The sequence below is a fragment of the Oncorhynchus masou genome, chromosome 28 (genome assembly GCF_036934945.1).
Source record: "Oncorhynchus masou masou isolate Uvic2021 chromosome 28, UVic_Omas_1.1, whole genome shotgun sequence".
Taxonomy (NCBI): domain Eukaryota; kingdom Metazoa; phylum Chordata; class Actinopteri; order Salmoniformes; family Salmonidae; genus Oncorhynchus; species Oncorhynchus masou.
This window is the reverse complement of record NC_088239.1, coordinates 11732618-11757806: the sequence shown is the minus strand read 5'-3', so window position 1 is coordinate 11757806 and position 25189 is coordinate 11732618. Positions and strand designations below refer to the sequence as shown.

General features: G+C 43.5%; 1 pseudogene; it reads left to right on the top strand.

The window, feature by feature from the left end:
* LOC135516941 (uncharacterized) overlaps positions 1 to 23342 on the top strand; it is a 47421-nt pseudogene extending 24079 nt beyond the window's left edge.
* Positions 23343 to 25189: the final 1847 nt, after the last annotated feature.

Here is a 25189-nt window from a genome sequence, read left to right as displayed (position 1 = left end):
CTGTGCGACTGTATGGCAATGTACGGCACTGTGTGACTGTACGGCACTGTGCGACTGTATGGTAATGTACGGCACTGTGCGACTGTATGGCACTGTGCGACTGTATGGCACTGGGCGACTGTATGTCACTGTGCGACTGTATGGCACTGTGTGGCTGTATGTCACTGTGCGACTGTATGGCACTGTATGGCACTGTGCAACTGTATGGCACTGTGCGACTGTATGGCATTGTGCGACTGTATGGCACTGTGCGACTGTATGGCACTGTGCGGCTGTATGGCACTGTATGGCACTGTGCAACTGTATGGCACTGTGCAACTGTATGGCACTGTGCGACTGTATGGCACTGTGCGACTGTATGGCACTGTGCGGCTGTATGGTACTGTATGGTACTGTATGGTACTGTATGGTACTGTGCAACTGTATGGCACTGTATGGCACTGTGCAACTGTATGGCACTGTATGGCACTGTGCGACTGTACGGCACTGTGTGACTGCACGGTAATGTACGGCACTGTTAATCTGTATGTCACTGTGCAACTGTACGGCACTGTGCGACTGTATGGCACTGGGCTGCTGTACGGTACTGTATGGCACTGTGCGACTGTATGGCACTGTACGGCTGTACGGCACTGTGCGGCTGTACGGTACTGTACGGCACTGTATGGCACTGTATGGTACTGTATGGTACTGTATGGAACTGTATGGTACTGTGCGGCTGTACGGTACTGTATGGCACTGTATGTTACTGTATGGTACTGTATGGTACTGTATGGTACTGTATGGCACTGTATGGTACTGTATGGTACTGTACGGTACTGTATGGCACTGTATGGTACTGTATGGTACTGTATGGTACTGTATGGTACTGTGCGGCTGTACGTTACTGTATGGTACTGTATGGTACTGTATGGTACTGTATGGTACTGTGCGGCTGCACGGTAATGTATGGTACTGTATGGTACTGTATGGTACTGTATGGTACTGTATGGCACTGTGCGGCTGTATGGTACTGTATGGCACTGTGCGGCTGTACGGTACTGTATTGTACTGTATGGTACTGTATGGTACTGTATGGTACTGTGCGGCTGTATGGTACTGTATGGTACTGTATGGTACTGTATGGTACTGTGCGGCTGTATGGTACTGAATGGTACTGTATGGTACTGTATGGTACTGTGCGGCTGTATGGTACTGTATGGCACTGTGCGGCTGTATGGTACTGTATGGTACTGTATGGTACTGTACGGCACTGTGCGACTGTATGGCACTGTGCGACTGTATGGCACTGTGCGACTGTATGGCACTGTGCGACTGTATGGCACTGAGCGACTGTACGGCACTGTGCGACTGTATGGCAATGTACGGCACTGTGTGACTGTACGGCACTGTGCGACTGTATGGTAATGTACGGCACTGTGCGACTGTATGGCACTGTGCGACTGTATGGCACTGGGCGACTGTATGTCACTGTGCGACTGTATGGCACTGTGCGGCTGTATGTCACTGTGCAACTGTATGGCACTGTATGGCACTGTGCAACTGTATGGCACTGTGCGACTGTATGGCACTGTGCGACTGTATGGCACTGTGCGACTGTATGGCACTGTGCGGCTGTATGGCACTGTATGGCACTGTGCAACTGTATGGCACTGTGCAACTGTATGGCACTGTGCGACTGTATGGCACTGTGCGACTGTATGGCACTGTGCGGCTGTATGGTACTGTATGGTACTGTATGGTACTGTATGGTACTGTATGGTACTGTGCAACTGTATGGCACTGTATGGCACTGTGCGACTGTATGGCACTGTATGGCACTGTGCGACTGTACGGCAATGTGTGACTGCACGGTAATGTACGGCACTGTTAATCTGTATGTCACTGTGCAACTGTACGGCACTGTGCGACTGTATGGCACTGGGCTGCTGTACGGTACTGTATGGCACTGTGCGACTGTATGGCACTGTACGGCTGTACGGCACTCTGCGGCTGTACGGTACTGTACGGCACTGTATGGCACTGTATGGTACTGTATGGTACTGTATGGAACTGTATGGTACTGTGCGGCTGTACGGTACTGTATGGCACTGTATGTTACTGTATGGTACTGTATGGTACTGTATGGTACTGTATGGCACTGTATGGTACTGTATGGTACTGTACGGTACTGTATGGCACTGTATGGTACTGTACGGTACTGTATGGTACTGTATGGCACTGTGCAGCTGTACGTTACTGTATGGTACTGTATGGTACTGTATGGTACTGTGCGGCTGCACGGTAATGTATGGTACTGTAGGGTACTGTATGGTACTGTATGGTACTGTATGGCACTGTGCGGCTGTATGGTACTGTATGGCACTGTGCGGCTGTACGGTACTGTATGGTACTGTATGGTACTGTATGGTACTGTATGGTACTGTGCGGCTGTATGGTACTGTATGGTACTGTATGGTACTGTATGGTACTGTGCGGCTGTATGGTACTGTATGGTACTGTATGGTACTGTGCGGCTGTATGGTACTGTATGGTACTTCATGGTACTGTATGGTACTGTATGGTACTGTGCGGCTGTACGTTACTGTATGGTACTGTGCGGCTGTATGGCACTGTATGGTACTGTATGGTACTGTATGGTACTGTATGGTACTGTGCGGCTGTATGGTACTGTATGGCACTGTGCGGCTGTATGGTACTGTATGGCACTGTGCGGCTGTATGGTACTGTATGGCACTTTTCGGCTGTATGGTACTTCATGGTACTGTGCGGCTGTATGGTACTGTATGGCACTGTGCGGCTGTATGGTACTGTATGGCACTGTGCGGCTGTATGGTACTGTATGGCACTGTGCGGCTGTATGGTACTGTATGGTACTGTGCGGCTGTATGGTACTGTATGGTACTGTATGGTACTGTATGGTACTGTATGGTACTGTATGGTACTGTATGGCACTGTGCGGCTGTATGGTACTGTGCGGCTGTATGGTACTGTGCGGCTGTATGGTACTGTATGGTACTGTATGGTACTGTGCGGCTGTATGGTACTGTATGGTACTTCATGGTACTGTATGGTACTGTATGGTACTGTGCGGCTGTACGTTACTGTATGGTACTGTGCGGCTGTATGGCACTGTATGGTACTGTATGGTACTGTATGGTACTGTATGGTACTGTGCGGCTGTATGGTACTGTATGGCACTGTGCGGCTGTATGGTACTGTATGGCACTGTGCGGCTGTATGGTACTGTATGGCACTTTTCGGCTGTATGGTACTTCATGGTACTGTGCGGCTGTATGGTACTGTATGGCACTGTGCGGCTGTATGGTACTGTATGGCACTGTGCGGCTGTATGGTACTGTATGGCACTGTGCGGCTGTATGGTACTGTATGGTACTGTGCGGCTGTATGGTACTGTATGGTACTGTATGGTACTGTATGGTACTGTATGTTACTGTATGGTACTGTATGGTACTGTATGGCACTGTGCGGCTGTATGGTACTGTGCGGCTGTATGGTACTGTGCGGCTGTATGGTACTGTATGGTACTATATGTTACTGTATGGTACTGTATGTTACTGTGCAGCTTTATGGTACTGTATGTTACTGTATGGTACTGTATGGTACTGTGCGGCTGTATGGTACTGTATGGTACTGTATGTTACTGTATGGTACTGTATGGTACTGTATGGTACTGTGCGGCTGTATGGTACTGTATGGTACTGTATGTTACTGTATGGTACTGTATGGTACTGTGCGCTGTACGGTACTGTGCGTTATCTAGAACTATGCCCCGGCCTGAAACACACACACACACAAACGGAGACACTTGCATGCACACAGACACACAGACACACAGAGACACACACACACACAGATGGAGACACGTGCAAGCACCCGGACACACAGATGGAGGCACGTGCATGCACACAGACACACAGACACACACATTCACAGAGACACACACACACACAGATGGAGACACGTGCATGCACACAGACACACACACATATACAGATGGAGACACATGCATACACACAGACAAACAGATGGAGTCAAATGCATGCACACAAACACACAGGTGGAGACACGTGCATGCACACAGACAAACAGATGGAGTCAAATGCATGCACACAAACACACAGATGGAGACACGTGCATGCACACAGACACAGATGTGAGGCTACTACGCCTTTACCAAGGACTGCTTAGCTAAGTCGCCCAAATAGTGTGACATAACAAACTATAAATCCTATGTTGAAATTTTATTATACGTGGAATATTTTATGATAACCTACTTATTTCATTGCAAATGTTTCCTTTTTTAATTCATTTTCTAACTGTGTCATCTGAAGTCTGTTGAAACATCATCGTTGCAGGTTGTTTTTCTGTACCAAAATAAACTCTAGGCACCACAGTGCTGCTTATTACAATGCAACTGGATCTATTGTAAATGTCTTGACTGACCCCTTCAGTCCAAGCTGCCATATTTCCATTCCAGAGCTGAAATCTCTTAAAGCCACTGAACAAATCCTGTTCACCACAGCACAAACATCTCTGTAGGGATGGTCTCTCTCTCTCTCTCTCTCTCTCTCTCTCTCTCTCTCTCTCAGCCTTCCATTTATAAACCATTTCATTTTGGGGGAATAGAGAGAGATAAACTAAGAACGATACAAATGTGGGCTCACACAGACAAACACAGACACAAGCAGTGAGGCATCATCCAGACGTCACAGTGGTACGATCCCATATAGAGTCCCCCGGGGAGAAAAGAAGTTCCACTTTGGCGGATGGTTACGGTGTAGCCCAGACTGTGCCGTTAGACTAATCCCTGTTGATGTGATTTGTCCGCACACCCCTATCTCAGCTAAGACCGTGAGTGTGTGTGAGAGATTGTGTGTGTGTATATGTGCATCTTAAGACTCCCGTGCTTTCGAATCGCGATGCTCAATTGCCACATTTAGGGTGAGTTTTACATGTGAAATGTGATATATCATGGCACAAGGCGAGACCCAGATACAGACACAGGAGGCAGATGGGTGGAGTCAAAACTGGGAGGACTAGAAAAAAGCGAATAGCAAAGGCAGGAGTACGGGACAACCACTGGTTGACTTGGAACATACAAGACGAACTGGTACAGAGACAGGAAACACAGGGATAAATACACTGGTACAGAGGGACAGGAAACACAGGGATAAATACACTGGTACAGAGAGACAGGAAACACAGGGATAAATACACTGGTACAGAGAGACAGGAAACACAGGGATAACTACACTGGTACAGAGAGACAGGAAACACAGGGATAAATACACTGGTACAGAGAGACATGAAACACAGGGATAAATACACTGGTACAGAGAGACAGGAAACACAGGGATAAATACACTGGTACAGAGAGACAGGAATCACAGGGATAAATACACTGGTACAGAGAGACAGGAAACACAGGGATAAATACACTGGTACAGAGAAACAGGAAACACAGGGATAAATACACTGGTACAGAGAGACAGGAAACACAGGGATAAATACAGTGGTACAGAGAGACAGGAAACACAGGGATAAATACACTGGTACAGAGAGACAGGAAACACAGGGATAAATACACTGGTACAGAGAGACAGGAAACACAGGGATAAATACACTGGTACAGAGAGACAGGAAACACAGAGATAAATACACTGGGGAAAACAAGCGACACCTGGAGGGGGTGGAGACAATAACGAGGACAGGTGAAACAGATCAGGGTGTGACAGAAAATGCATAATAGGATGGAGTCTGGTCCCTCTCAAGGTTTCTTCCTTCCAAGACAGTTTATTCTTGCCACTGCTGCCTCTGATTTACAGCCGCACAGTGCCATTAGTAAGATACTGTGGAGCACCTTGAACAAATATATTAATTGCATACTGCAGTCATGTGATGTAGCCTGCAAGTACAAATAGATTCGTATCATCCTCATCATCATCATCATCTTCTTCTTCTTCTTCTTTTCCAGAGCCCACCAGAGGAGCCCCCCCATCAGAGGATCCCAGGCCCCCACCAGAGGATCACAGGCCCCCACCAGAGAATCCCAGGCCCCCACCAGAGGATCCCAGGCCTCCACCAGAGGAGCCCATGCCCCCACCAGAGGAGCCCAGGCCCCGACAAGAGGAGCCCAGGCCCCCAACAGAGGGAGGCTCAGGTTCAGCTCCAGACTCCTAGACTCCTGTCCTGAGGATCAACCAGCTGGATACCTTTGAGCTGTAATCTTCTCTGGACCATCTGGTGTGGAACCAGTTCTCCAAGTGTTTCCAACACTTCTGCCCAGGCCTGTTCACCCCCGTGGAGCCTGAACTCAATGCCCTGCTCCAGCTCCTGCCCTGGAGGTTCACAGTCTAACCCAACAGTGCTACGGTGGGCTAGTCTATGATGGAACTCTTCTACCACAACATTCTATCAATATCCCAGCCATGCATGGCCCTGAGAATGAGACAGAGGCTGGACCCTGCTGACCATCAGCCCCCACTGGCTGACAGAGCGATCCAACAGCCTGCTCCTCTCCCTGTGGTTGTGGATGGGCGGTGGTCCCCAGGCCGAGGGAGGTCTGCGTCTTGGACATCATCGAGCTCTCTCTCTGGTCACCTGCCTTACCCAGGTAGGGTCATAGTGCAGTCATAAAGTGCAGGTCTGAGTTATGATTGAATAGCTGCTTCCTCATCCCGCCTCTCTCTCCCCCAGGCAGCCAATCTGATCAACTTCCTGGTGTTTCTAAGGAAGTGGAGCCACCCGTCTCTGACAGAAAGGATCTTGGGTGTAGTGTTCAGTAAGCCCCAGGTGGTCTGGGATGGGAGGGAGGGGTGAGGGAGGGGGTGAGAGATTGGAGGAGGGGGTGAGAGATTGGAGGAGGGGGTGAGGGAGGGGACGACCATGCCTCAAACGGTTGATTGTGGCCAGTGGTGTAAAGTACTTCAGTAAACATAATACTACTTAAGTTGTTTTTGGTGGAATCTGTACTTTACTTCATTACATTCCAAAAGAAAAGAATGTACTTTTTACGCCATACATTTTCCCTGACACTCAAAAGTACTCATTACATTTTGAATGCTTAGCAGGACAGGAAAATTGTCCAATTCACGCACTTACACTATTTATACAAATGTATGTGGGCACCCCTTCAAATGAGTAGATTCAGCTATTTGAGTTATACTTTTACTTTTGATAATTAAGTATATTTAAAACCAAATACTTTTAGGCTTAGTAAGTTCTATTTTACTGTGTGACTTTCACTTTTGCTTGAGTAATTTTCTATTAAGGTATCTTTACTTTTACTCAGGTATGGCAATTGGGTACATTTTACACCATTGCTGATATGACAAATGAACAACTTTTTGTGTTCTGTTCCTACTGCGTCAAGAGTCACTTCACCTGGTCTTTTTGAAAATGGAGGAGGGGGAAGCAAAGTCAGCTGAGCGCTAGTGAGGGGCGGCAGGTAGCCTAGTTGTTAGAGCGTTGGGACAGTAACCCAACGTTTGCTGGATCCCTGAGCTGACAAGGTAAAAATCTGTCATTCTGGCCTGAAGAACACAGTTAACTGACTGTTCCCCGGTAGGCCGTCATTGTAAATAAGAATTTGTTCTTAAAAATTAATATGGGCAGTATTGAGTAGCTTAGATGAATAAGGTGCCCAGAGTAAACTGCCTGCTACTCAGGCCAAGAAGCTAAGATATGCATATTATTAGTAGATTTGGATAGAGACATTTTGAAATTTCTAAAACTGTTTGAATGATGTCTGTGAGTATAACAGAACTAATATGGCAGGCAAAAGCCTGAGAAAGAATCCAAACAGGAAGTGGGAAATCTGAAGTTTGTAGTTTTTCAACAGTGTACATTTTGTCCGATTGCACTTCCTAAGGCTTCCACTAGATGTCAACAGTCTTTAGAACCTTGTTTCAGGCTTTGACTGTGAAGAAGGAGAGAATAAGAGCTGATTGAGTAAGGGGTCTGCCAGAAGATTTATGTTAAAAACATCCTAAAGATTGATTCTATACATCGTTTGACATGTTTCTACGAACTGTAATGGGATTAGTTTTACTTTTCGCCTGGCCTGCGCGTCGTGAATTTGGATTTGTGAACTAAAGGAGCGAACAAAAATAAGATATTTGGACATAAATTATGGACTTTATCGAACAAAACAAACATTTATTGTGGAACTGGGATTCCTGGGAGTGCATTCTGATGAAGATCATCAAAGGTAAGTGAATATTTATAATGCTATTTATGACTTCTGTTGACTCCACAACATGGCGGATATCTGTATGGCTTGTTTTGGTCTCTGAGCGCTGTACTCAGAGATTATAGCATGGTGTGCTTTTTTGGTAAAGCTTTTTTGAAATCTGACAAGGCGGTTGCGATTAAGGAGAAGTTTATCTAAAGTTCCATGCAGAACACTTGTATCTTGTATCAATGTTTATGATGAATATTTCTGTAAATTGATGTGGCTTTCTGCCAAATCATTGGATATTTTGGAAGCAAAACGTAACTGAACGTAACGCGCCAATGTAAACTGAAATTGTTAGATATAAAAATGAACATTATCGAACATAACACATGTATTGTGTAACATGAAGTCCTTTCAGTGTCATCTGATGAAGATCATTGAAGGTTAGTGATTACATTTTTCTTTATTTCTGCTTTTTGTGACTCCTCTCTTCGGCTGGAAAAATGGCTGTGTTTTTCTGTGACTAGGTACTGACCTAACATAATCAGATGGTGTGCTTTCGTCGTCAAGCATTTTTGAAATCGGACACTGTGGTGGGATTAACAACAAGTTCATCTTGAAATGGTGTTAAATACTTGTATGTTTGAGTAATTTTAATTATGAGATTTCTGTTGTTTGAAGTTGACGCCCGGGATCTCAGCCGTAAGAAGTTCTAACTGACATGCCTAGTTAAATTAAGGTAAAAAAAATAGGAGATATGTAATGTCGGGGAAGTAGTTTTTTTCACCCAAATTATCACCACCTAATGTTTTATAAAACACTATAAAGCGATCATATAATGTGTCATTACATACCTATTTGACGGTTTGTGTCGAATTTGAATCAGGTTTTTAGGGCGGCGCTACAGCTTTCTTCAGAAGTAAACAGCGGATGTCTTTTGAGAGTCATGATCGCTGGAAACAAAAAATGAATGAGTTCAGTTGTACAATTGACTAGTGTATCCCACTTTTCCTGTCCCTTTCCCTTTCTTGTTTTTCATCTGCGAGAGAAGCGCTACCCCTGTTGAAATGGCTTTTTTAATCTGTGAGAGAAGCGCTACCACTGGTGAAATGACGTTTTTAATCTGCGAGAGAAGCGCTACCCTGGTGAAATGACGTTTTTAATCTGCGAGAGAAGCGTTACCCCTGGTGAAATGACGTTTTTAATCTGCGAGAGAAGCACTACCCTGGTGAAATGACGTTTTTAATCTGCGAGAGAAGCGCTACCCTGGTGAAATGGTGTTTTTAATCTACGAGAGAAGCGCTACCCCTGGTGAAATGGCGTTTTTAATCTGCGAGAGAAGCGCTACCCTGGTGAAATGATGTTTTTAATCTGCGAGAGAAGCGCTACCCCTGGTGAAATGACGTTTTTAATCTGCGAGAGAAGCGCTACCCTGGTGAAATGATGTTTTTAATCTGCGAGAGAAGCGCTACCCCTGGTGAAATGACGTTTTTAATCTGCGAGAGAAGTGCTACCCTGTTGAAATGGCGTTTTTAATCTGCGAGAGAAGCGCTACCCTGGTGAAATGATGTTTTTAATCTGCGAGAGAAGTGCTACCCCTGGTGAAATGACGTTTTTAATCTGCGAGAGAAGCGCTACCCTGGTGAAATGATGTTTTTAATCTGTAGAGAAGCGCTACCCCTGGTGAAATGACGTTTTTAATCTGCGAGAGAAGTGCTACCCTGGTGAAATGGCGTTTTTAATCTGCGAGAGAAGCGCTACACTGGTGAAAAGACGTTTTTAATCTGCGCTACCCTGGAGAGAAGCGCAACCCTGGTGAAATGGCGTTTTTAATCTGCGAGAGAAGCGCTACCCTGGTGAAATGGCGTTTTTAGTCTGCGAGAGAAGCGCTACCCCTGGTGAAATGGTGTTTTTAATCTGCGAGAGAAGCACTACCCTGGTGAAATGACGTTTTTAATCTGCGAGAGAAGCGCTACCCCTGGTGAAATGGTGTTTTTAATCTGCGAGAGAAGCGCTACCCTGGTGAAATGACGTTTTTAATCTGCGAGAGAAACGCTACCCTGGTGAAATGGCGTTTTTAATCTGCGAGAGAAGCGCCACCCTGGTGAAATGGCGTTTTTAATCTGCGAGAGAAGCGCTACCCTGGTGAAATGACGTTTTTAATCTGCGAGAGAAGTGCTACCCTGGTGAAATGGCGCTATACGGCACATAATGTGTACGTTATGTTGTGATACGCCACAATGTAGCGTACAGCGTCTGTTTTTTCAACTTTTCTCATATTCTATCGGTCCATAACCATGTCAATCAACGCTTGAATAGAAACGTAGATCACATCCCAGATTTAGATGTCAACACAGTTGTTATAGTCCCACTAGTTTTCATTGCAGCCTGGATTTTGATGTCAACACAGTCAATACAGTCCCATTAGTTTCCATCACATCCTCATTTGAATGCCATGGTAAGAAAAATATGTACGGAACAGTGTTAGCTACCGTTAACACTTTAGTATACACGCTACAATAATGCAGTCACGTTACAATGTACAGTCAGGAAGCAGTTACACCGGCGGGCCCCGGTGGCAATACATTTGTAATTCCAAAATCTTACCTTGAGATCCAGTGTTGTGTTGGAAAGTCATAGCCAACTAGCTAACATAGCATCCCTCTGTTTGAGCAGGGTGTTTCAGTAGGCTAAACTAGCTTGCTGCATTTGCTAGCCAAGTAAGTGAAACTGAAAAAAATGACAATCTCTCTCCTCTCTCTCTCTCTCTCTCTCTCTCTCTTGCTTCTTCTTCATTTTGGAAGAAATTAATTTGTTTAAAACTGTTCAACTATTGTCTTTCTCTCTCTTTTAGTCAACTACTCACCACATTTTATACATTGCAGTGCTAGCTAGTTGTTGTTTATGCTCTCTGTACTAGATTAATTCTCTGATCCTTTGATTGAGTGGACAACATGTCAGTTCATGCTGGAGGACACCCTCCGGAAGTTGTCATAACTACTGTGAAAGTCTATTGAAGGGGGTGAGAACCATGAGCCTCCTAGGTTTTGTATTGAAGTCAATGTACCCAGTGGAGGACGGAAGCTAGCTGTCATCCAGCTCCACCATGGTGCTACTCTACAGAGTGCTGTTGAGGCTACTGTAGACCTTCTTTGCAAAATAGTGTTTTAATCAATTGTTTGGTGATTATATTTAGTATAGCTTTATTTAAAAATAATAATTGTTATTAAATTCACTGAGGACGATGGTCTTCCCCTTCCACCTCTTAGGAGCCTCCATTGATGACATCACACACAAAACATGTGTTTTCTTTGGTGACACTCAAGGTCACAGTGAATCGCCATCTATGGATGTAATAGTGTTATATACTATGTGACAGTTCACTCAGGCCGTTTACCATTGACATTTTTTTCAGTTCCTGTCTGCTTAACTAGTTAAGGGGTTGGCTCTCCCAAAGACCAATGCGATAGCAGCTGTGTCTACTTAGCAAATTGACTTCAATTGAAACAGAAAAACATAAGGGAGTGGAATGTCTCACTTCCTTTTCCATCTCTGTTAATAAGGCAACACTCCATCTTAACTGCTCCTCCACATTTACTGGATTGGTTGAACAGTGCAGAACAGAACCTCCCCCGACAGTTATTTTTGTCTTGTCTGGACCAGAGAGAAACAAATGCCGCTCAGTCGTTTCTTTTACGCCTGCTACATTAGGTAACTGTAAACAGACTTCAATACACTGAGGTGTACAGACTTATAAAATTGACATTTACACACACACACACACACACACACACACACACACACACACACACACACACACACACCACACACACACACACGCACACTGTATGCACGCAGATGCATGCACAAAGGGTCTCAGAGGGCCACTTTCACCGAGCAAGGTTTCTTTACTTGAGATACTCTGGGTGACAATTGAAACAGAAAAGACACGATGATGATGACTTAGATTGTGTGGCCCTGTCTGTCCATGTATAATGTATGTGAGCACACACACACTGACCGTCCTGCTCCGGAGGTCCCTTCACTCCTACTGTTAGACTGTGGACAGGATTGTCTGTTCACGCAGCTCGAAATTACTGTGGAGAAACACAGAGAGATGAAGGAATGTGTCGATTCCGCCACAAATGGGCCTTGCTCTGTTCTGTTCAAATTGGAATATTTGATCTGATGAAAAATCCAGAAACTTGACTGACAGACTACTAAATAATGGAGCAATATCTGATGTTGCTCATCACGCTAACGGAATTAGCATCCGTTTGTAGTTCAGCCGAAATTCAGTGTCTACATAGTTAAAATTTTATCAATTGAATTGATGGTCAAATAATAACATAATAACACAAAATGCTACCTCATGGCTGTCTATTTTGTTTTTTAAGTGAAGAGAGAAAATAAGGACTGTTCTAGTAATCAACATGCACACTTCCCTCCCACCGCTCTCGCTCTCCATCTCTCATTCAAACTCCCCCAGTCCCTTTTCAACAAAAACATGCAAAAGATCAAGGGGCCAGCCAGGGGCTCGGATTGGAGAAAATCACACTTTCTCTGTCTCTCTCTCACACACACACACACACACACACACACACACACACACACACACACACACACACACACACACACACACACACACACACACACACACACACACACACACACACACACACACACACACACACACACACAGAAATACTCTTGGTGGTCCTCTCTCTATAATCTATAATTGAGGCTGTAAACTATAGGAAACCCCTGGCAGCCTCTTGGTGCCTTGAAGGCAAATCACTGTCTAATCCTTGTAATGACTCCAAAGATGCTTATTTATGCTGGAGTTAACCTCCTCCAATGAGCCCTGGGCCAAACTTCGCCCAGCCCAGTGAGACCTGTCCTGGGCTGACGGAGAGCAGAGATCCCCTCCTCTGGATGATCACTGGAGCTTAATAGCTGATTGGGGAGGCGATCAATCAGGACTGTAGGCGAGATGGGACCTTGTGGAGAGCCGGGTTTGTTTCTGGCTGGTTCCTACACAGACACACACACAGACTGTATAGCTTATTTTGGGGCCTGTTTGGTATACAGTAGCTCACACAAACTCTACTTAGAATTTATCACAACTTGTTCACTTCTAATGGAGTTGATGAAATTGGTTTGACACAAAGAGAACATTCTGTGTTTTTTTGGCTTGACGGCGTTTTCTCACGAGATCAATACACAGAGGGATTCTACAGTATTTGCTGATGTTCATGTTAATTATTAAAATGCCTGACCACCATGATTTTATGCTGCTTCTTTGATTCGGTATGTTTGAGCTTGTGTTTGTGAGCATGAGTGCATATGTGCGTGTCTGAGCATACCTCAAATATCTGTCCTTGGATAATTTTAATGAATTAGAAGATAGAAACTCATTATCTTTCACATTATTATACATAGACAGACAGGATGGCATGGTTTAGGACTAGGGAAAAAAACATCTCTTCAATCACAGGTAAACTCCTGCTATATGGTAGAACTATATTGTGAATTGCTTATTTACGGAAAATGTAGCGACCTCCGGTTCGAGTCCTGGTCTACCCTCCCGAATTTGCTACATTGGTGTTAGAAGTGGGATGGCGGGTGTGAGGCCATGAACATGTGACGGACTTGATATAGAGAACCATGGGGACACCCTAGCGATCGCTTGGCTTAACGGTTAAGGTGTTCGCTTGACAGTTGCTGGACCTGGTTCGGGGTTACCCCCTCAATTCACTACTATATGCTTAATAGGATATTTATTTAAAAAGTGAGTTCTTACTATACCTCAGGGCATTTCTATAATGAATGTGATAAAGCCAAAGAAAGATTGGTTGTTATTATGTCACTATTTAATGTCAGGCCTACACATCATAGCCAAGCCAGGGGTACTATTCGAGATGGTTCGGTCACACAAATGTTTTATACATTATAATAATAGTGAAGAAATAAAACTATGAAAAAAAACATGGAATCATGTAGTATCCAAAAAAAGTGTCAAATAAATCGAAATATATTTTATATTTGAGATTGTCCAAAGTAGCCCCCGTTTGCCTTGATGACAGCTTTTTCAACAGGACAATGACACATCACACCTCCAGGCTGTGTAAGGGCTATTTGACCAAAAAGGAGAGTGATGGAGCGCTGCATCAGATGACCTGGCCTACACAATCACCTAACCTCAACCCAATTGAGATGGTTTGGGATGAGTTGGACCACAGCGTGAAAGAAAGGCGCTCAGCATATGTGGGAACTCCATCAAGACTATTGGAAAATAATTCTAATTGAAGCTGGTTGAGGGAATACCAAGAGCGTGCAAAGCTGTCATTATGGCAAAGGATGGCTACTTTGAAGAATCTAAAATATAAAAGATGTTTTGATTTGTTTAACACTTTTTTGGTTAGCACATGATTCCATATGTCTTATTTCAAAGTTTTGATGTGTTCGCTATTAACCTCTTGAAACTCCCCATCCCGGATCCGGGATTGTGACTAAGCCTCAGGCTCATTAGCATAACGCAACGTTAACGATTTCTGAAAATCGCAAATAAAATTAAAATAATGCGTTTGCTCTCAAGCTTAGCCTTTTCTTAACAACACTGTCATCTCAGATTTTCAAAATATGCTTTTGAACCATAGAAATTGACTAATTTGTGTAAGAGTATGCTAAGCTAGCATAGCATTTTGTGTAGCATGTAGCACGCAACATTTTCACAAAAGCCAGATAACCAAATAAATAAAATCATTTACCTTTGAAGAGCTTCTGATGTTTTCAATGAGGAGACTCCCAGCCACATACCAGATGCGCAGTGTTTCCTGAAAGCGTCTGTGTGTAGGAGAAATCGTTCCGTTTTCTACATTGCGCCTGGCTACCGAAACGAACCGAAAATGCAGTCACCTACAACGTGAAACTTTTTCCGGATTAACTACATAATATCGACCGAAACATGGCAAACGTTGTTTGGAATCAATCCTCAAGGTGTTTTTTCACATATCTCTTCATTGACATGCAGTTCGTGGAAGCTTGCTTCTCTCTCTGTGCCCCATGGAAAAATACTGGCAGGTGACTTTTGCGCACCAATTTCGGCGCAGGACACCGGGCGGACACGTGGTAAATGTGGTCTCTTATGGTCAATCTTCCAATGATCTGCCTACAAATACGTCACAATGCTGCAGACACCTTGGGGAAACGACAGAAAGGGCAGACTCATTCCTCTTGCGTTCACAGCCATATAAGGAGATCATGAAAGACAGAGCCTCAAAAATCCTTGTCATTTCCTGGATGCCAAGTCATCTTGGTTTTGCCTGAAGCTCACGTTAAAGGGCACGCACAGAGAAGATATTTGTATTTCTGGACACGTCAGAGTGTTTTCTTTCGAACAGTAGCAATTATATGCATAGTCGAGCATCTTTTTGTGACAAAATATCTTGTTTAAAACGGGAACGTTTTTCTTCCAAAAATGAAATAGCGCCACCATAGGTGTAAGAGGTTAATCTACAATGTAGAAAATAGAAAAAATAAAGAAAAACCTTTGAATGAGTAGGCGTGTCCAAACCTTTAACTGGTACTGTATGTAGGCTGTGGCTTTGGATTTTGAGAAAATGAACATCTAAGGAAGAATTTTTCATTTCTCTCATTGACTTCTCAAACCCCAAACCCTGGCCTGGGACTGGGTTCCCAACAGCATCTTAAGGCTAAGTTTATAATTACAACCATTGGTTCTGGTTCTAACGATGACCTTAGCCTTAAGATGTTTTTTGGGACACTGAGCCCAGGTCTGTTTGGTCTGTTTCGCAAGTCTCGCAATGTTGTCGCCTCTGGGTTTAGAAACACTGTGATAAAGCATTTTTGTAAGTCCTACCTGCACATCAGAAAATCACCAGCCTAAGCCCTACCTCTAGTCATAGGCTATATGTGATCATCAGATATTAGCCCTACCTCTAGTCATAGGCTATAAGTGATCATCAGATATTAGCCCTACCTCTAGTCATAGGCTATATGTGATCATCAGATATTAGCCCTACCTCTAGTCATAGGCTATATGTGATCATCAGATATTAGCCCTACCTCTAGTCATAGGCTATATGTGATCATCAGATATTAGCCCTACCTCTAGTCATAGGCTATATGTGATCATCAGATATTAGCCCTACCTCTAGTCATAGGCTATATGTGATCATCAGATATTAGCCCTACCTCTAGTCATAGGCTATATGTGATCATCAGATATTAGCCCTACCTCTAGTCATAGACTATATGTGATCATTAGATATTACCACGTGTTAATATAATCATCTACTCAGAAGAAATACTCAGATACTTTTTTTATATTTGAAAATCATGTCACCTTTATTGTAAATCATTGAAATAAGGATTGTTTGCTGTCCTCATCGAAGACTTCGGTCCTAACAGGAAATGGCTAACCTGATTTGAGAGATTCCAATGACAGTGGTCATGTTCCACTGATCAGACGTTGCTGATACATTCCAGGTCTTACAATGCCTGGATAGGTATTTTCCGTATCAGCTAACCACATCATATGTTATAGCCTGAGTCGGTGATGTGGCAAGCAACCATTGGTTGATGCGTGCAATGTTTGAGTAGGGGAACACAACCAATAATAGATGGGTGCCTGTGCTTCAAACCAAGTAAAACACTGGAATTCATTAACAGTATGGAATCTATTCTAATATGACTATGTAAGTAACACTTACTGTGCTTTATGAAAGTATTCAGACACCTTGACTTTTTCCACATTTGGTTTGGAACCATCCCACTGTGAACTGCAGTTCCAATCCTTGGAACTGGATTTAATGGTACATGATTATGTATAGACCTACTACAGAAACCATGTGTGACATATCATATAGATAGAAAAAAGGGAGTTCTTGCCGTAGTCAGCCTACATCAAGGACATTTCAGTAATGAATCGAAAGACAGAAAATATTGGTAGTCAAAAGTTCATGCATTACACATTGTATTAATGTACAGCAACTCCCAGAGAGAGGGGGAATAGAGATTATAGGGTGGAAATATGATGAACATTAATTCCAAAGAGATGTGTCATTTTCTTAAAGGAATAGTTCACCCAAATTACTAAATGGCATTTTGGTTTCCTTACCCCGTAAGCCAGGGGAGTCAAACTCATTCCATGGAGGGCCTAGTGTCTGCTGGTTTTATTTGTGTCCATTCAATTAAAACGTAGACAAGCAGGTTAGGGGAGTTCTTTACTAATTAGTGACCTTAATTCGTCAGTCAAGTACAAGGGAGGAGCTAAAACCCACACTTGGCCCTCCTTGGAATGAGTTTGACATGTGTGCTGTAAGCAGTCTATGAACAATGTAATGACAGCAATCCATGGTTTAATTTAGTCTCCCTGACACGTTTTAGCATTCGTGGCACAAATCCCATGCAAGTCATGGGACAATTTTTCACGCATCATGTCCATATAATCCAAAAGTATCTACAATTGACTGTGAAGCCCACCAAAGTCAATTAGATGATTTTAACAAAAATGCTAATATTGGTAGCATGACTTGAAGGGATTTGTGTCTCAAATGTTAGCATTTAGAAACAATGCCAGCCACTGTCAGGGAAACTAAACGAATGCATCGATTGCTGTCATACCTTCTACATAGACTTTTTACACAGTGGTCAATAAAACTACTCTACAGTGCTGTACTGTACTTTACCATTTACATTTTTGATAACTTTTACTTTTTCACGATATTCATAAAGAAAATAATGTACTTTTTACTCCATACATTGTCTCTGACACCCAAAGTACTTGTTACATTTTGAATGGCTAGCAGGACAGGGAAATTGTCACATTTATCCAGTTATCAAAAGAACATCCCTGGTCATCCCTACTGCCTCTGATCTGGAGGACTCACTAAACAGAGAACATCCCTGGTCATCCCTACTGCCTCTGATCTGGTGGACTCACTAAACAGAGAACATCCCTGGTCATCCCTACTGCCTCTGATCTGGAGGACTCACTAAACAGAGAACATCCCTGGTCATCCCTACTGCCTCTGATCTGGAGGACTCACTAAACAGAGAACATCCCTGGTCATCCCTACTGCCTCTGATCTGGAGGACTCACTAAACAGAGAACATCCCTGGTCATCCCTACTGCCTCTGATCTGGCGGACCCAATAAACACAGAACATCCCTGGTCATCCCTACTGCCTCTGGTCTGGCGGACTCAATAAACACAAATGCTTCATTTGTAAATTATGTCTGAGTGTTGGACTGTGTCCCTGGGTATCTGTAAATTATGTCTGAGTTTTGGACTGTGTCCCTGGGTATCTGTAAATTATGTCTGAGTTTTGGACTGTGTCCCTGGGTATCTGTAAATTATGTCTGAGTGTTGGACTGTGTTGGACTCATGTCTGAGTGTTGGAGTGTGTCTCTGGGTATCTGTAAATTATGTCTGAGTGTTGGAGTGTGTCTCTGGGTATCTGTAAATTATGTCTGAGTGTTGACTGTTTATCTGGGTATCTGTAAATTATGTCTGAGTTTTGGACTGTGTCCCTGGGTATCTGTAAATTATGTCTGAGTGTTGACTGTGTCCCTGGGTATCTGTAAATTATGTCTGAGTTTTGGACTGTGTCCCTGGGTATCTGTAAATTATGTCTGAGTGTTGGACTGTGTCCCTGGGTATCTGTAAATTATGTCTGAGTGTTGGACTGTGTCCCTGGGTATCTGTAAATTATGTCTGAGTGTTCGACTGTGTCCCTGGGTATCTGTAAATTATGTCTGAGTGTTCGACTGTGTCCCTGGGTATCTGTAAATTATGTCTGAGTGTTCGACTGTGTCCCTGGGTATCTGCAAATAAAAAAACAAGACAATTGTGCTGTCTGGTTTGCTTATATATAGGGAATTTACAATGATTTATACTTTTACTTGTATAGTATATTTATAGTATATTTTAACAATTACATTTCCTTTGATACTTTAAAAACAAATATCTTTAGACTCTTACTCAAGTAGTGTTTTACTGGGTGACTTTTACTTTTAATTGAGTCACTGGAACAAAATTGCAAAATCACTGAAGCTGAATCACTCATATCACCCTCACTAACTGTATGCAACAGCTGTCAGAGCAGATCACTGCACCTGTACATAGCCCATCTGTAAATAGCCCATCCAACTACCTCATCCCCATACTGTTATTTATTTTTGCTCCGTTGCACCCCAGTATCTTTACTTGCACATTCAACTTCTGCACATCTATCACTCCAGTGTTTAATTGCTAAATGGTAATTATTTCACCACTATAGCCTATGTATTGCCTTGACTCCCTTATCTTACCTCATTTGCACTCACTGTAGATATAGTTTTTTTTCTATTGTGTTATTGACTGTCTGCATGTTTATTCCATGTGTTGTTGTTCGTGTCGCACTGCTTTGCTTTATCTTGGCCAGGTCGCAGTTGTAAATGAGAACTTCAGGGTTCTCAACTAGCCTACCTGGTTTAATAAAGGTGAATTATTTTTTTTACATTATTTAAACATGTCCTATGAAGATATCTTTACTTTTACTCAAGTATGATATGTTGGTACTTTCACAACTGCTCCTCTCGATAAATGATATGTCATTTAGCAGAAGCTTTTATCCAAAGCGACGTACATCCATTCATGCATACATTTTACGAGGGAACTCACTACCCTGGCATTAGAAATGCCACGCTCTACCAACTGAGCTACAAAGGACAAATATAACAATATGTCCCAATCTGAGTCCTATCACATTTCTTAGAAACAGAATGTGTATTACATGTATTAATTTGCCTAGTTTGAGTACGGCTACAAAAGGTTTTGTTGGAGGTATTCGGTCACTCTCTGGGTCTTTCTCATTCACTGATACTGATTTTCTAAAGCATGTACGGTATATTACTTACAGTACTAGATGTATTTTATCTTTCTGTGGTTCTTTCTCTCTCTCTCTCTCTCTCTCTCTCTCTCTCGCTCTCGCTGTTGCTCTCGCTCTCGCTCTCGCTCTCTTTCTCATTCTTTCTGTCATTGTCTCTCTCTCTCACTTTCTCTCTTTCTCTCTTTATCTTTCTCTTTCTCACTTTCTCACTTTCTCTCTCTCTTTATCTTTATCTTTCTCTCTCTCTCTTTCTCTCTCACTCATTCTCTCTGTTGCTCTCTCTCGCTCTTTCTCTCACACTCTCTCTCATTCTCCATCTCTCTCATTATTTTTTCTCTGTCACTGTCTGTCTGTCTCTCTCTCTCTGCAGATTCCCACTATGCAAAACAATTTGTACATCCAGATGAATAAATTGAAGGAACAAATTGCCCCTGTGCCCTATCTCACATAGGGGTTTAAATGAAATAAATGATGGTGGAGACTCCCCGTAACTAGACTCCCTCTTAGATGAGGCATTCTAACCCCGTCTCCATCCTCCATCCTCCATCCTCCTTCCTCCATCCTCCATCCCCCTTCATCCAGCCTCCATCCTCCACCCCCCTTCCTCCATCCTCCACCCCCCTTCCTCCATCCTCCTCCTCATCTCCTTCTTTGACATAAGAACATTGATTTTCCTGATTAATAGTTTTCAAAAGTAAAAGGACTATTCTAGTCTGGGTAATGCCTGTACTTTAATGCCTGTACTGTGTGTGTGTGTGTGTGTGTGTGTGTGTGTGTGTGTGTGTGTGTGTGTGTGTGTGTGTGTGTGTGTGTGTGTGTGTGTGTGTGTGTGTGTGTGTGTGTGTGTGTGTGTGTGTGTGTGTGAGAGTGTGTGAGTGTGTGTGTGTGTGTGTGTGTGTGTGTGTGTGTGTGTGTGTGTGTGTGTGTGTGTGTGTGTGTGTGTGTGTGTGTGTGTGTGTGTGTTGTACGTGCGTGTTCTATGGGTTTCCTAATTGGTGCAGGGCCCTGGGCTTGCAGTTAGAGAATGTATAAGGACTATAGCACAATAGCTTGGATTCCTCCACGTTCCCATTCATTGGCAGAAACTGGCTTCTTCATTTGGGCTTTTAAACTACTGTGACCTCAGGGTTTGGAATTACTAGGAAATTATAAGTTCATATGAATTGTGTGAGGCCAGAGTGCAGAAAGTCTGGATAGGTCTCCTCTCCTCTCCTATCTGACAGGCATTAGATACTACAGGGCCCAATTATACCAGCTAGTTTCCCCTCTCTGCATCAGTCTAACTCATACAGGTCAGGGCAAAGACCAATCAATGAATCTCAACATGAGGAAATTACTCTATTTGTGTTTTTTTTTAAATCAGGGTTTGTATAATAGATGAGCCACCATGAGGGGTCAGATAGGAAAGGTCAGAATAAGTATATTCAGGATAGTTGATCCGTTTGTTTCTTTCTCCGTCCACCTTGGGGCAGTCTGTATTTACCTTGCACCAACCTCTCTGTCCGTCGGCTAACATGGAGGAATTGATATAAACATATACTGCACCATACTATACATCTTCCTGAAGCTATTGATTTAGTCCTAAACCTTTCACGTCTGATATTTTATACTTAGGATAGGTTACCTCTGGGCACAGATCTAGAATCAGCTTTGCTTCAACCCAATCCTTACCATAGCAATTAGAGCGAAACGCAGAGCTGACCTTCGATCAGGGTCTGGGGGCAACTTCCTCTTATTCCTCTGATTGGCTGTGTCAGGAAAGGAGTATGGAGGGGAACGGATGAACCAGGAGAGAATGGCAGCCCCGCTCATTGAAGCCCCAGAAGTCCAAGGCCGACCGCGGTACTGACATACTGCAGGCATTTTTAGCAGACAACAGGATCCCACATTATATTGAATGGGAAAAACATTTATAGGAATTACTTCCAATACAGCAGATATATGTCTTTGAACCGATTATTTGAAAATCAAACACAGAAAACATTATAAGGACAATTTAGATGCTAATGGCAGCCTGCAGTACCCCAGTTGGCCTTCAACTTTAGTTACTTAATGAGACGGGGCAGCACTGAGCTAGCCCGAAACATCACTTCATGGAGTAGCTCAAACTAAGCTCCTCCTCCTCCTACTGATGTCTAATACAGAGTAAATGACCAATCACCTGGCCCCATTCCTCCTCCCCCTAGATATCTAATACACAGTAAATGACCAATCAGCTGGCCCCATTCCTCCTCCCCCTAGATGTCTAATACACAGTAAATGACCAATCAGATGGCCCCATTCCTCCTCCCCCTAGATGTCTAATACACAGTAAATGACCAATCAGCTGGCCCCATTCCTCCTCCCCTATATGTCTAATACACAGTAAATGACCAATCAGCTGGCCCCATTCCTCCTCCCCCTAGATATCTAATACACAGTAAATGACCAATCAGCTGGCCCCATTCCTCCTCCCCCTAGATGTCTAATACACAGTAAATGACTAATCAGCTGGCCCCATTCCTCCTCCCCCTAGATGTCTAATACACAGTAAATGACCAATCAGCTGGCCCCATTCCTCCTCCCCCTAGATGTCTAATACACAGTAAATGACCAATCAGCTGGCCCCATTCCTCCTCCCCCTAGATGTCTAATACACAGTAAATGACCAATCAGCTGGCCCCATCCCTCCAGATGTTGAGTGAATTTCCTGCGGCGTAGGGCTGACTCGGAGGGCTTTGAAAGTTTTGATAACTCCTGCAAATGTGATTGAAACATGTGGAGGAATGTGGCATGTAGGTTTTTTATTAAACTGATGTCTGTTTAGCTCCATTATAATGCGGTTCGTGGTGGGTAACGGTGAAAGATAAACTATTGTTTTGGCCAATACATGTTTTCCAACTACAGGCAAAAACTGATTGCAAAAGAGCATTTCTTCTGATAGTCAGTACAGAACAGAGACGATTGAGAAATACCGTATACCCTATATATTTTGGTTGGGCTTATGATAGGCATACAGTATATATTATCCACAAGGGAAATGTTTAAATGACGTACACACACACACACACACACACAGCCGGTAGCGGTACGCTAGAGACAGAGTGAGCTGGAAAAGCCTAACCCTGTTATGCAGAGGCCTGAAAAATGATGACAATATACTTTGTCCATTTCAGCATCTCGGAATCTTCGCCTCCACAGGAAAAAATGATTTTCCAGTTGCCATGGAGATGAACGCAGCGAAGGTTCCGCTGTATGCGAGTCTGAACTCCTCTGTCTTGAAGATCACTGAACCACACACGTCTGGTGGTATTAACCTGCCAGACACAAGGTATGTGTGTGCGACACACACACACACAGTACACATACACATACACTACCGTTCAAAAGTTTGATGTCACTTAGAAATGTCCTTGTTTTTGACAGAAAAGCAAGTTTTGTCCATTAAAATAACATCAAACTGATCAGAATTACAGTGTAGACATTGTTAATGTTGCAAATGACTATTGTAGCTGGAAACTGCAGATTTTTCATGGAATATCTACATAGACATACAGAGGCTCATTATCAGCAACCATCACTCCTGTGTTCCAATGGCATGTTGTGTTAGCTAATCCAAGTTTATCATTTTAATTAAAAGGCTAATTCATCATTAGAAAAGCCTTTCACAATTATGTTAGCACATCTGATGTCCTGATTAAAGAAGCAATACAACTGGCCTTCTTTAGACTTGTTAAGTATCTGGAGCATCAGCATTTGTGGGTTTGATTACAGGCTCAAAATGGCTAGAAACAAATAACTTTCTTCTGAAACTCGTCAGTCTATTCTTGTTCTGAGAAATTTCCAAGAAACTGAAGATCTCATACAATGCTGTGTACTATTCCCTTCACAGAACAGCGCAAACTGTCTCTAACCAGAATAGAAAGAGGAGCTGGAGGCCCCGATGCACAACTGAGCAAGAGGACAAGTGCATTAGAGTGTCTAGTTTGAGAAACAGATACATCACAAGTCCTCAACTGGCAGCTTCATTAGATAATACCCTTAACACCAGCCTCAACGTCAACAGTGAAGAGGCGACTCTGGGATGCTCGCCTTCTAGGCAGAGTTGCAAAGAGAAAGCCATATCTCAGACTGGCCAGTAAAAAGAAAAGATTTTGATGGGCAAAAGTAACACATACACTGGACAGAGGAACTGTGCCTCGGCCAGCATGCTGGAGTCGCCTCTTCACTCTCTTCTCTCTTCTCCCTCATCTATCTTAACCTTCCTCTCTCTCTCTCTCCTTCCACTGTCTCTCTCTGTCTGTCCATGTGTTGAGCTCATTTATTGCCCTTCCAAAGGTATGCCAGGACCAGAGTGTATCTGCGATTCAGACCACATTTTTCTATCAGACAGGAGATGTATCGACGTTGGCAAATTCCACACTGTTTTCATATCCTGCCCCGAGACTGAAACTATCATAGGAGTTCCTGGAGACATGAATCGCACATCATCCATACCACTGCACCTCCAGACTGTGGCTTTCCAGTATATGCACGGAAATGTATTATAATCAAACATCTATTGGTTTTTCTAAATATTTCCACATTATATGAATGCTATATCGGCAGTCGTGAATCATTAATAAACACATTTTAAACTAATTTGATATTTGGGGGGGGGGGGTCATCAACATACTGAATGGAACATTATTGGATAAGTATCATTCATTTATTTTTTCATGGCTTCACTCATTCACAGGTGATGTCAGTGGCTGTGCAGTCCCTGGTGTGTGTGTGTGTGTGTGTGTGCCTTGCAGCAGTGCCCCCCTGCTCTGCTCCAGGCCAGTGTTATTCCCTGGGGGCCTCTCATCTTTTACTGAGTTCTGACAGAGAACTGAGGCTGGGACTAGCGAGCGCTGCATTAAAAACCCTTTACCTACCAACTGATTTATCACCACACACACACTACACACTACACACACACACACACACACACACACACACACACACACACACACACACACACACACACACACACACACACACACACACACACACACACACACACACACACACACACACACACACACACACACACACACACACACACACCACGCCTCACCATCTCCTCGCT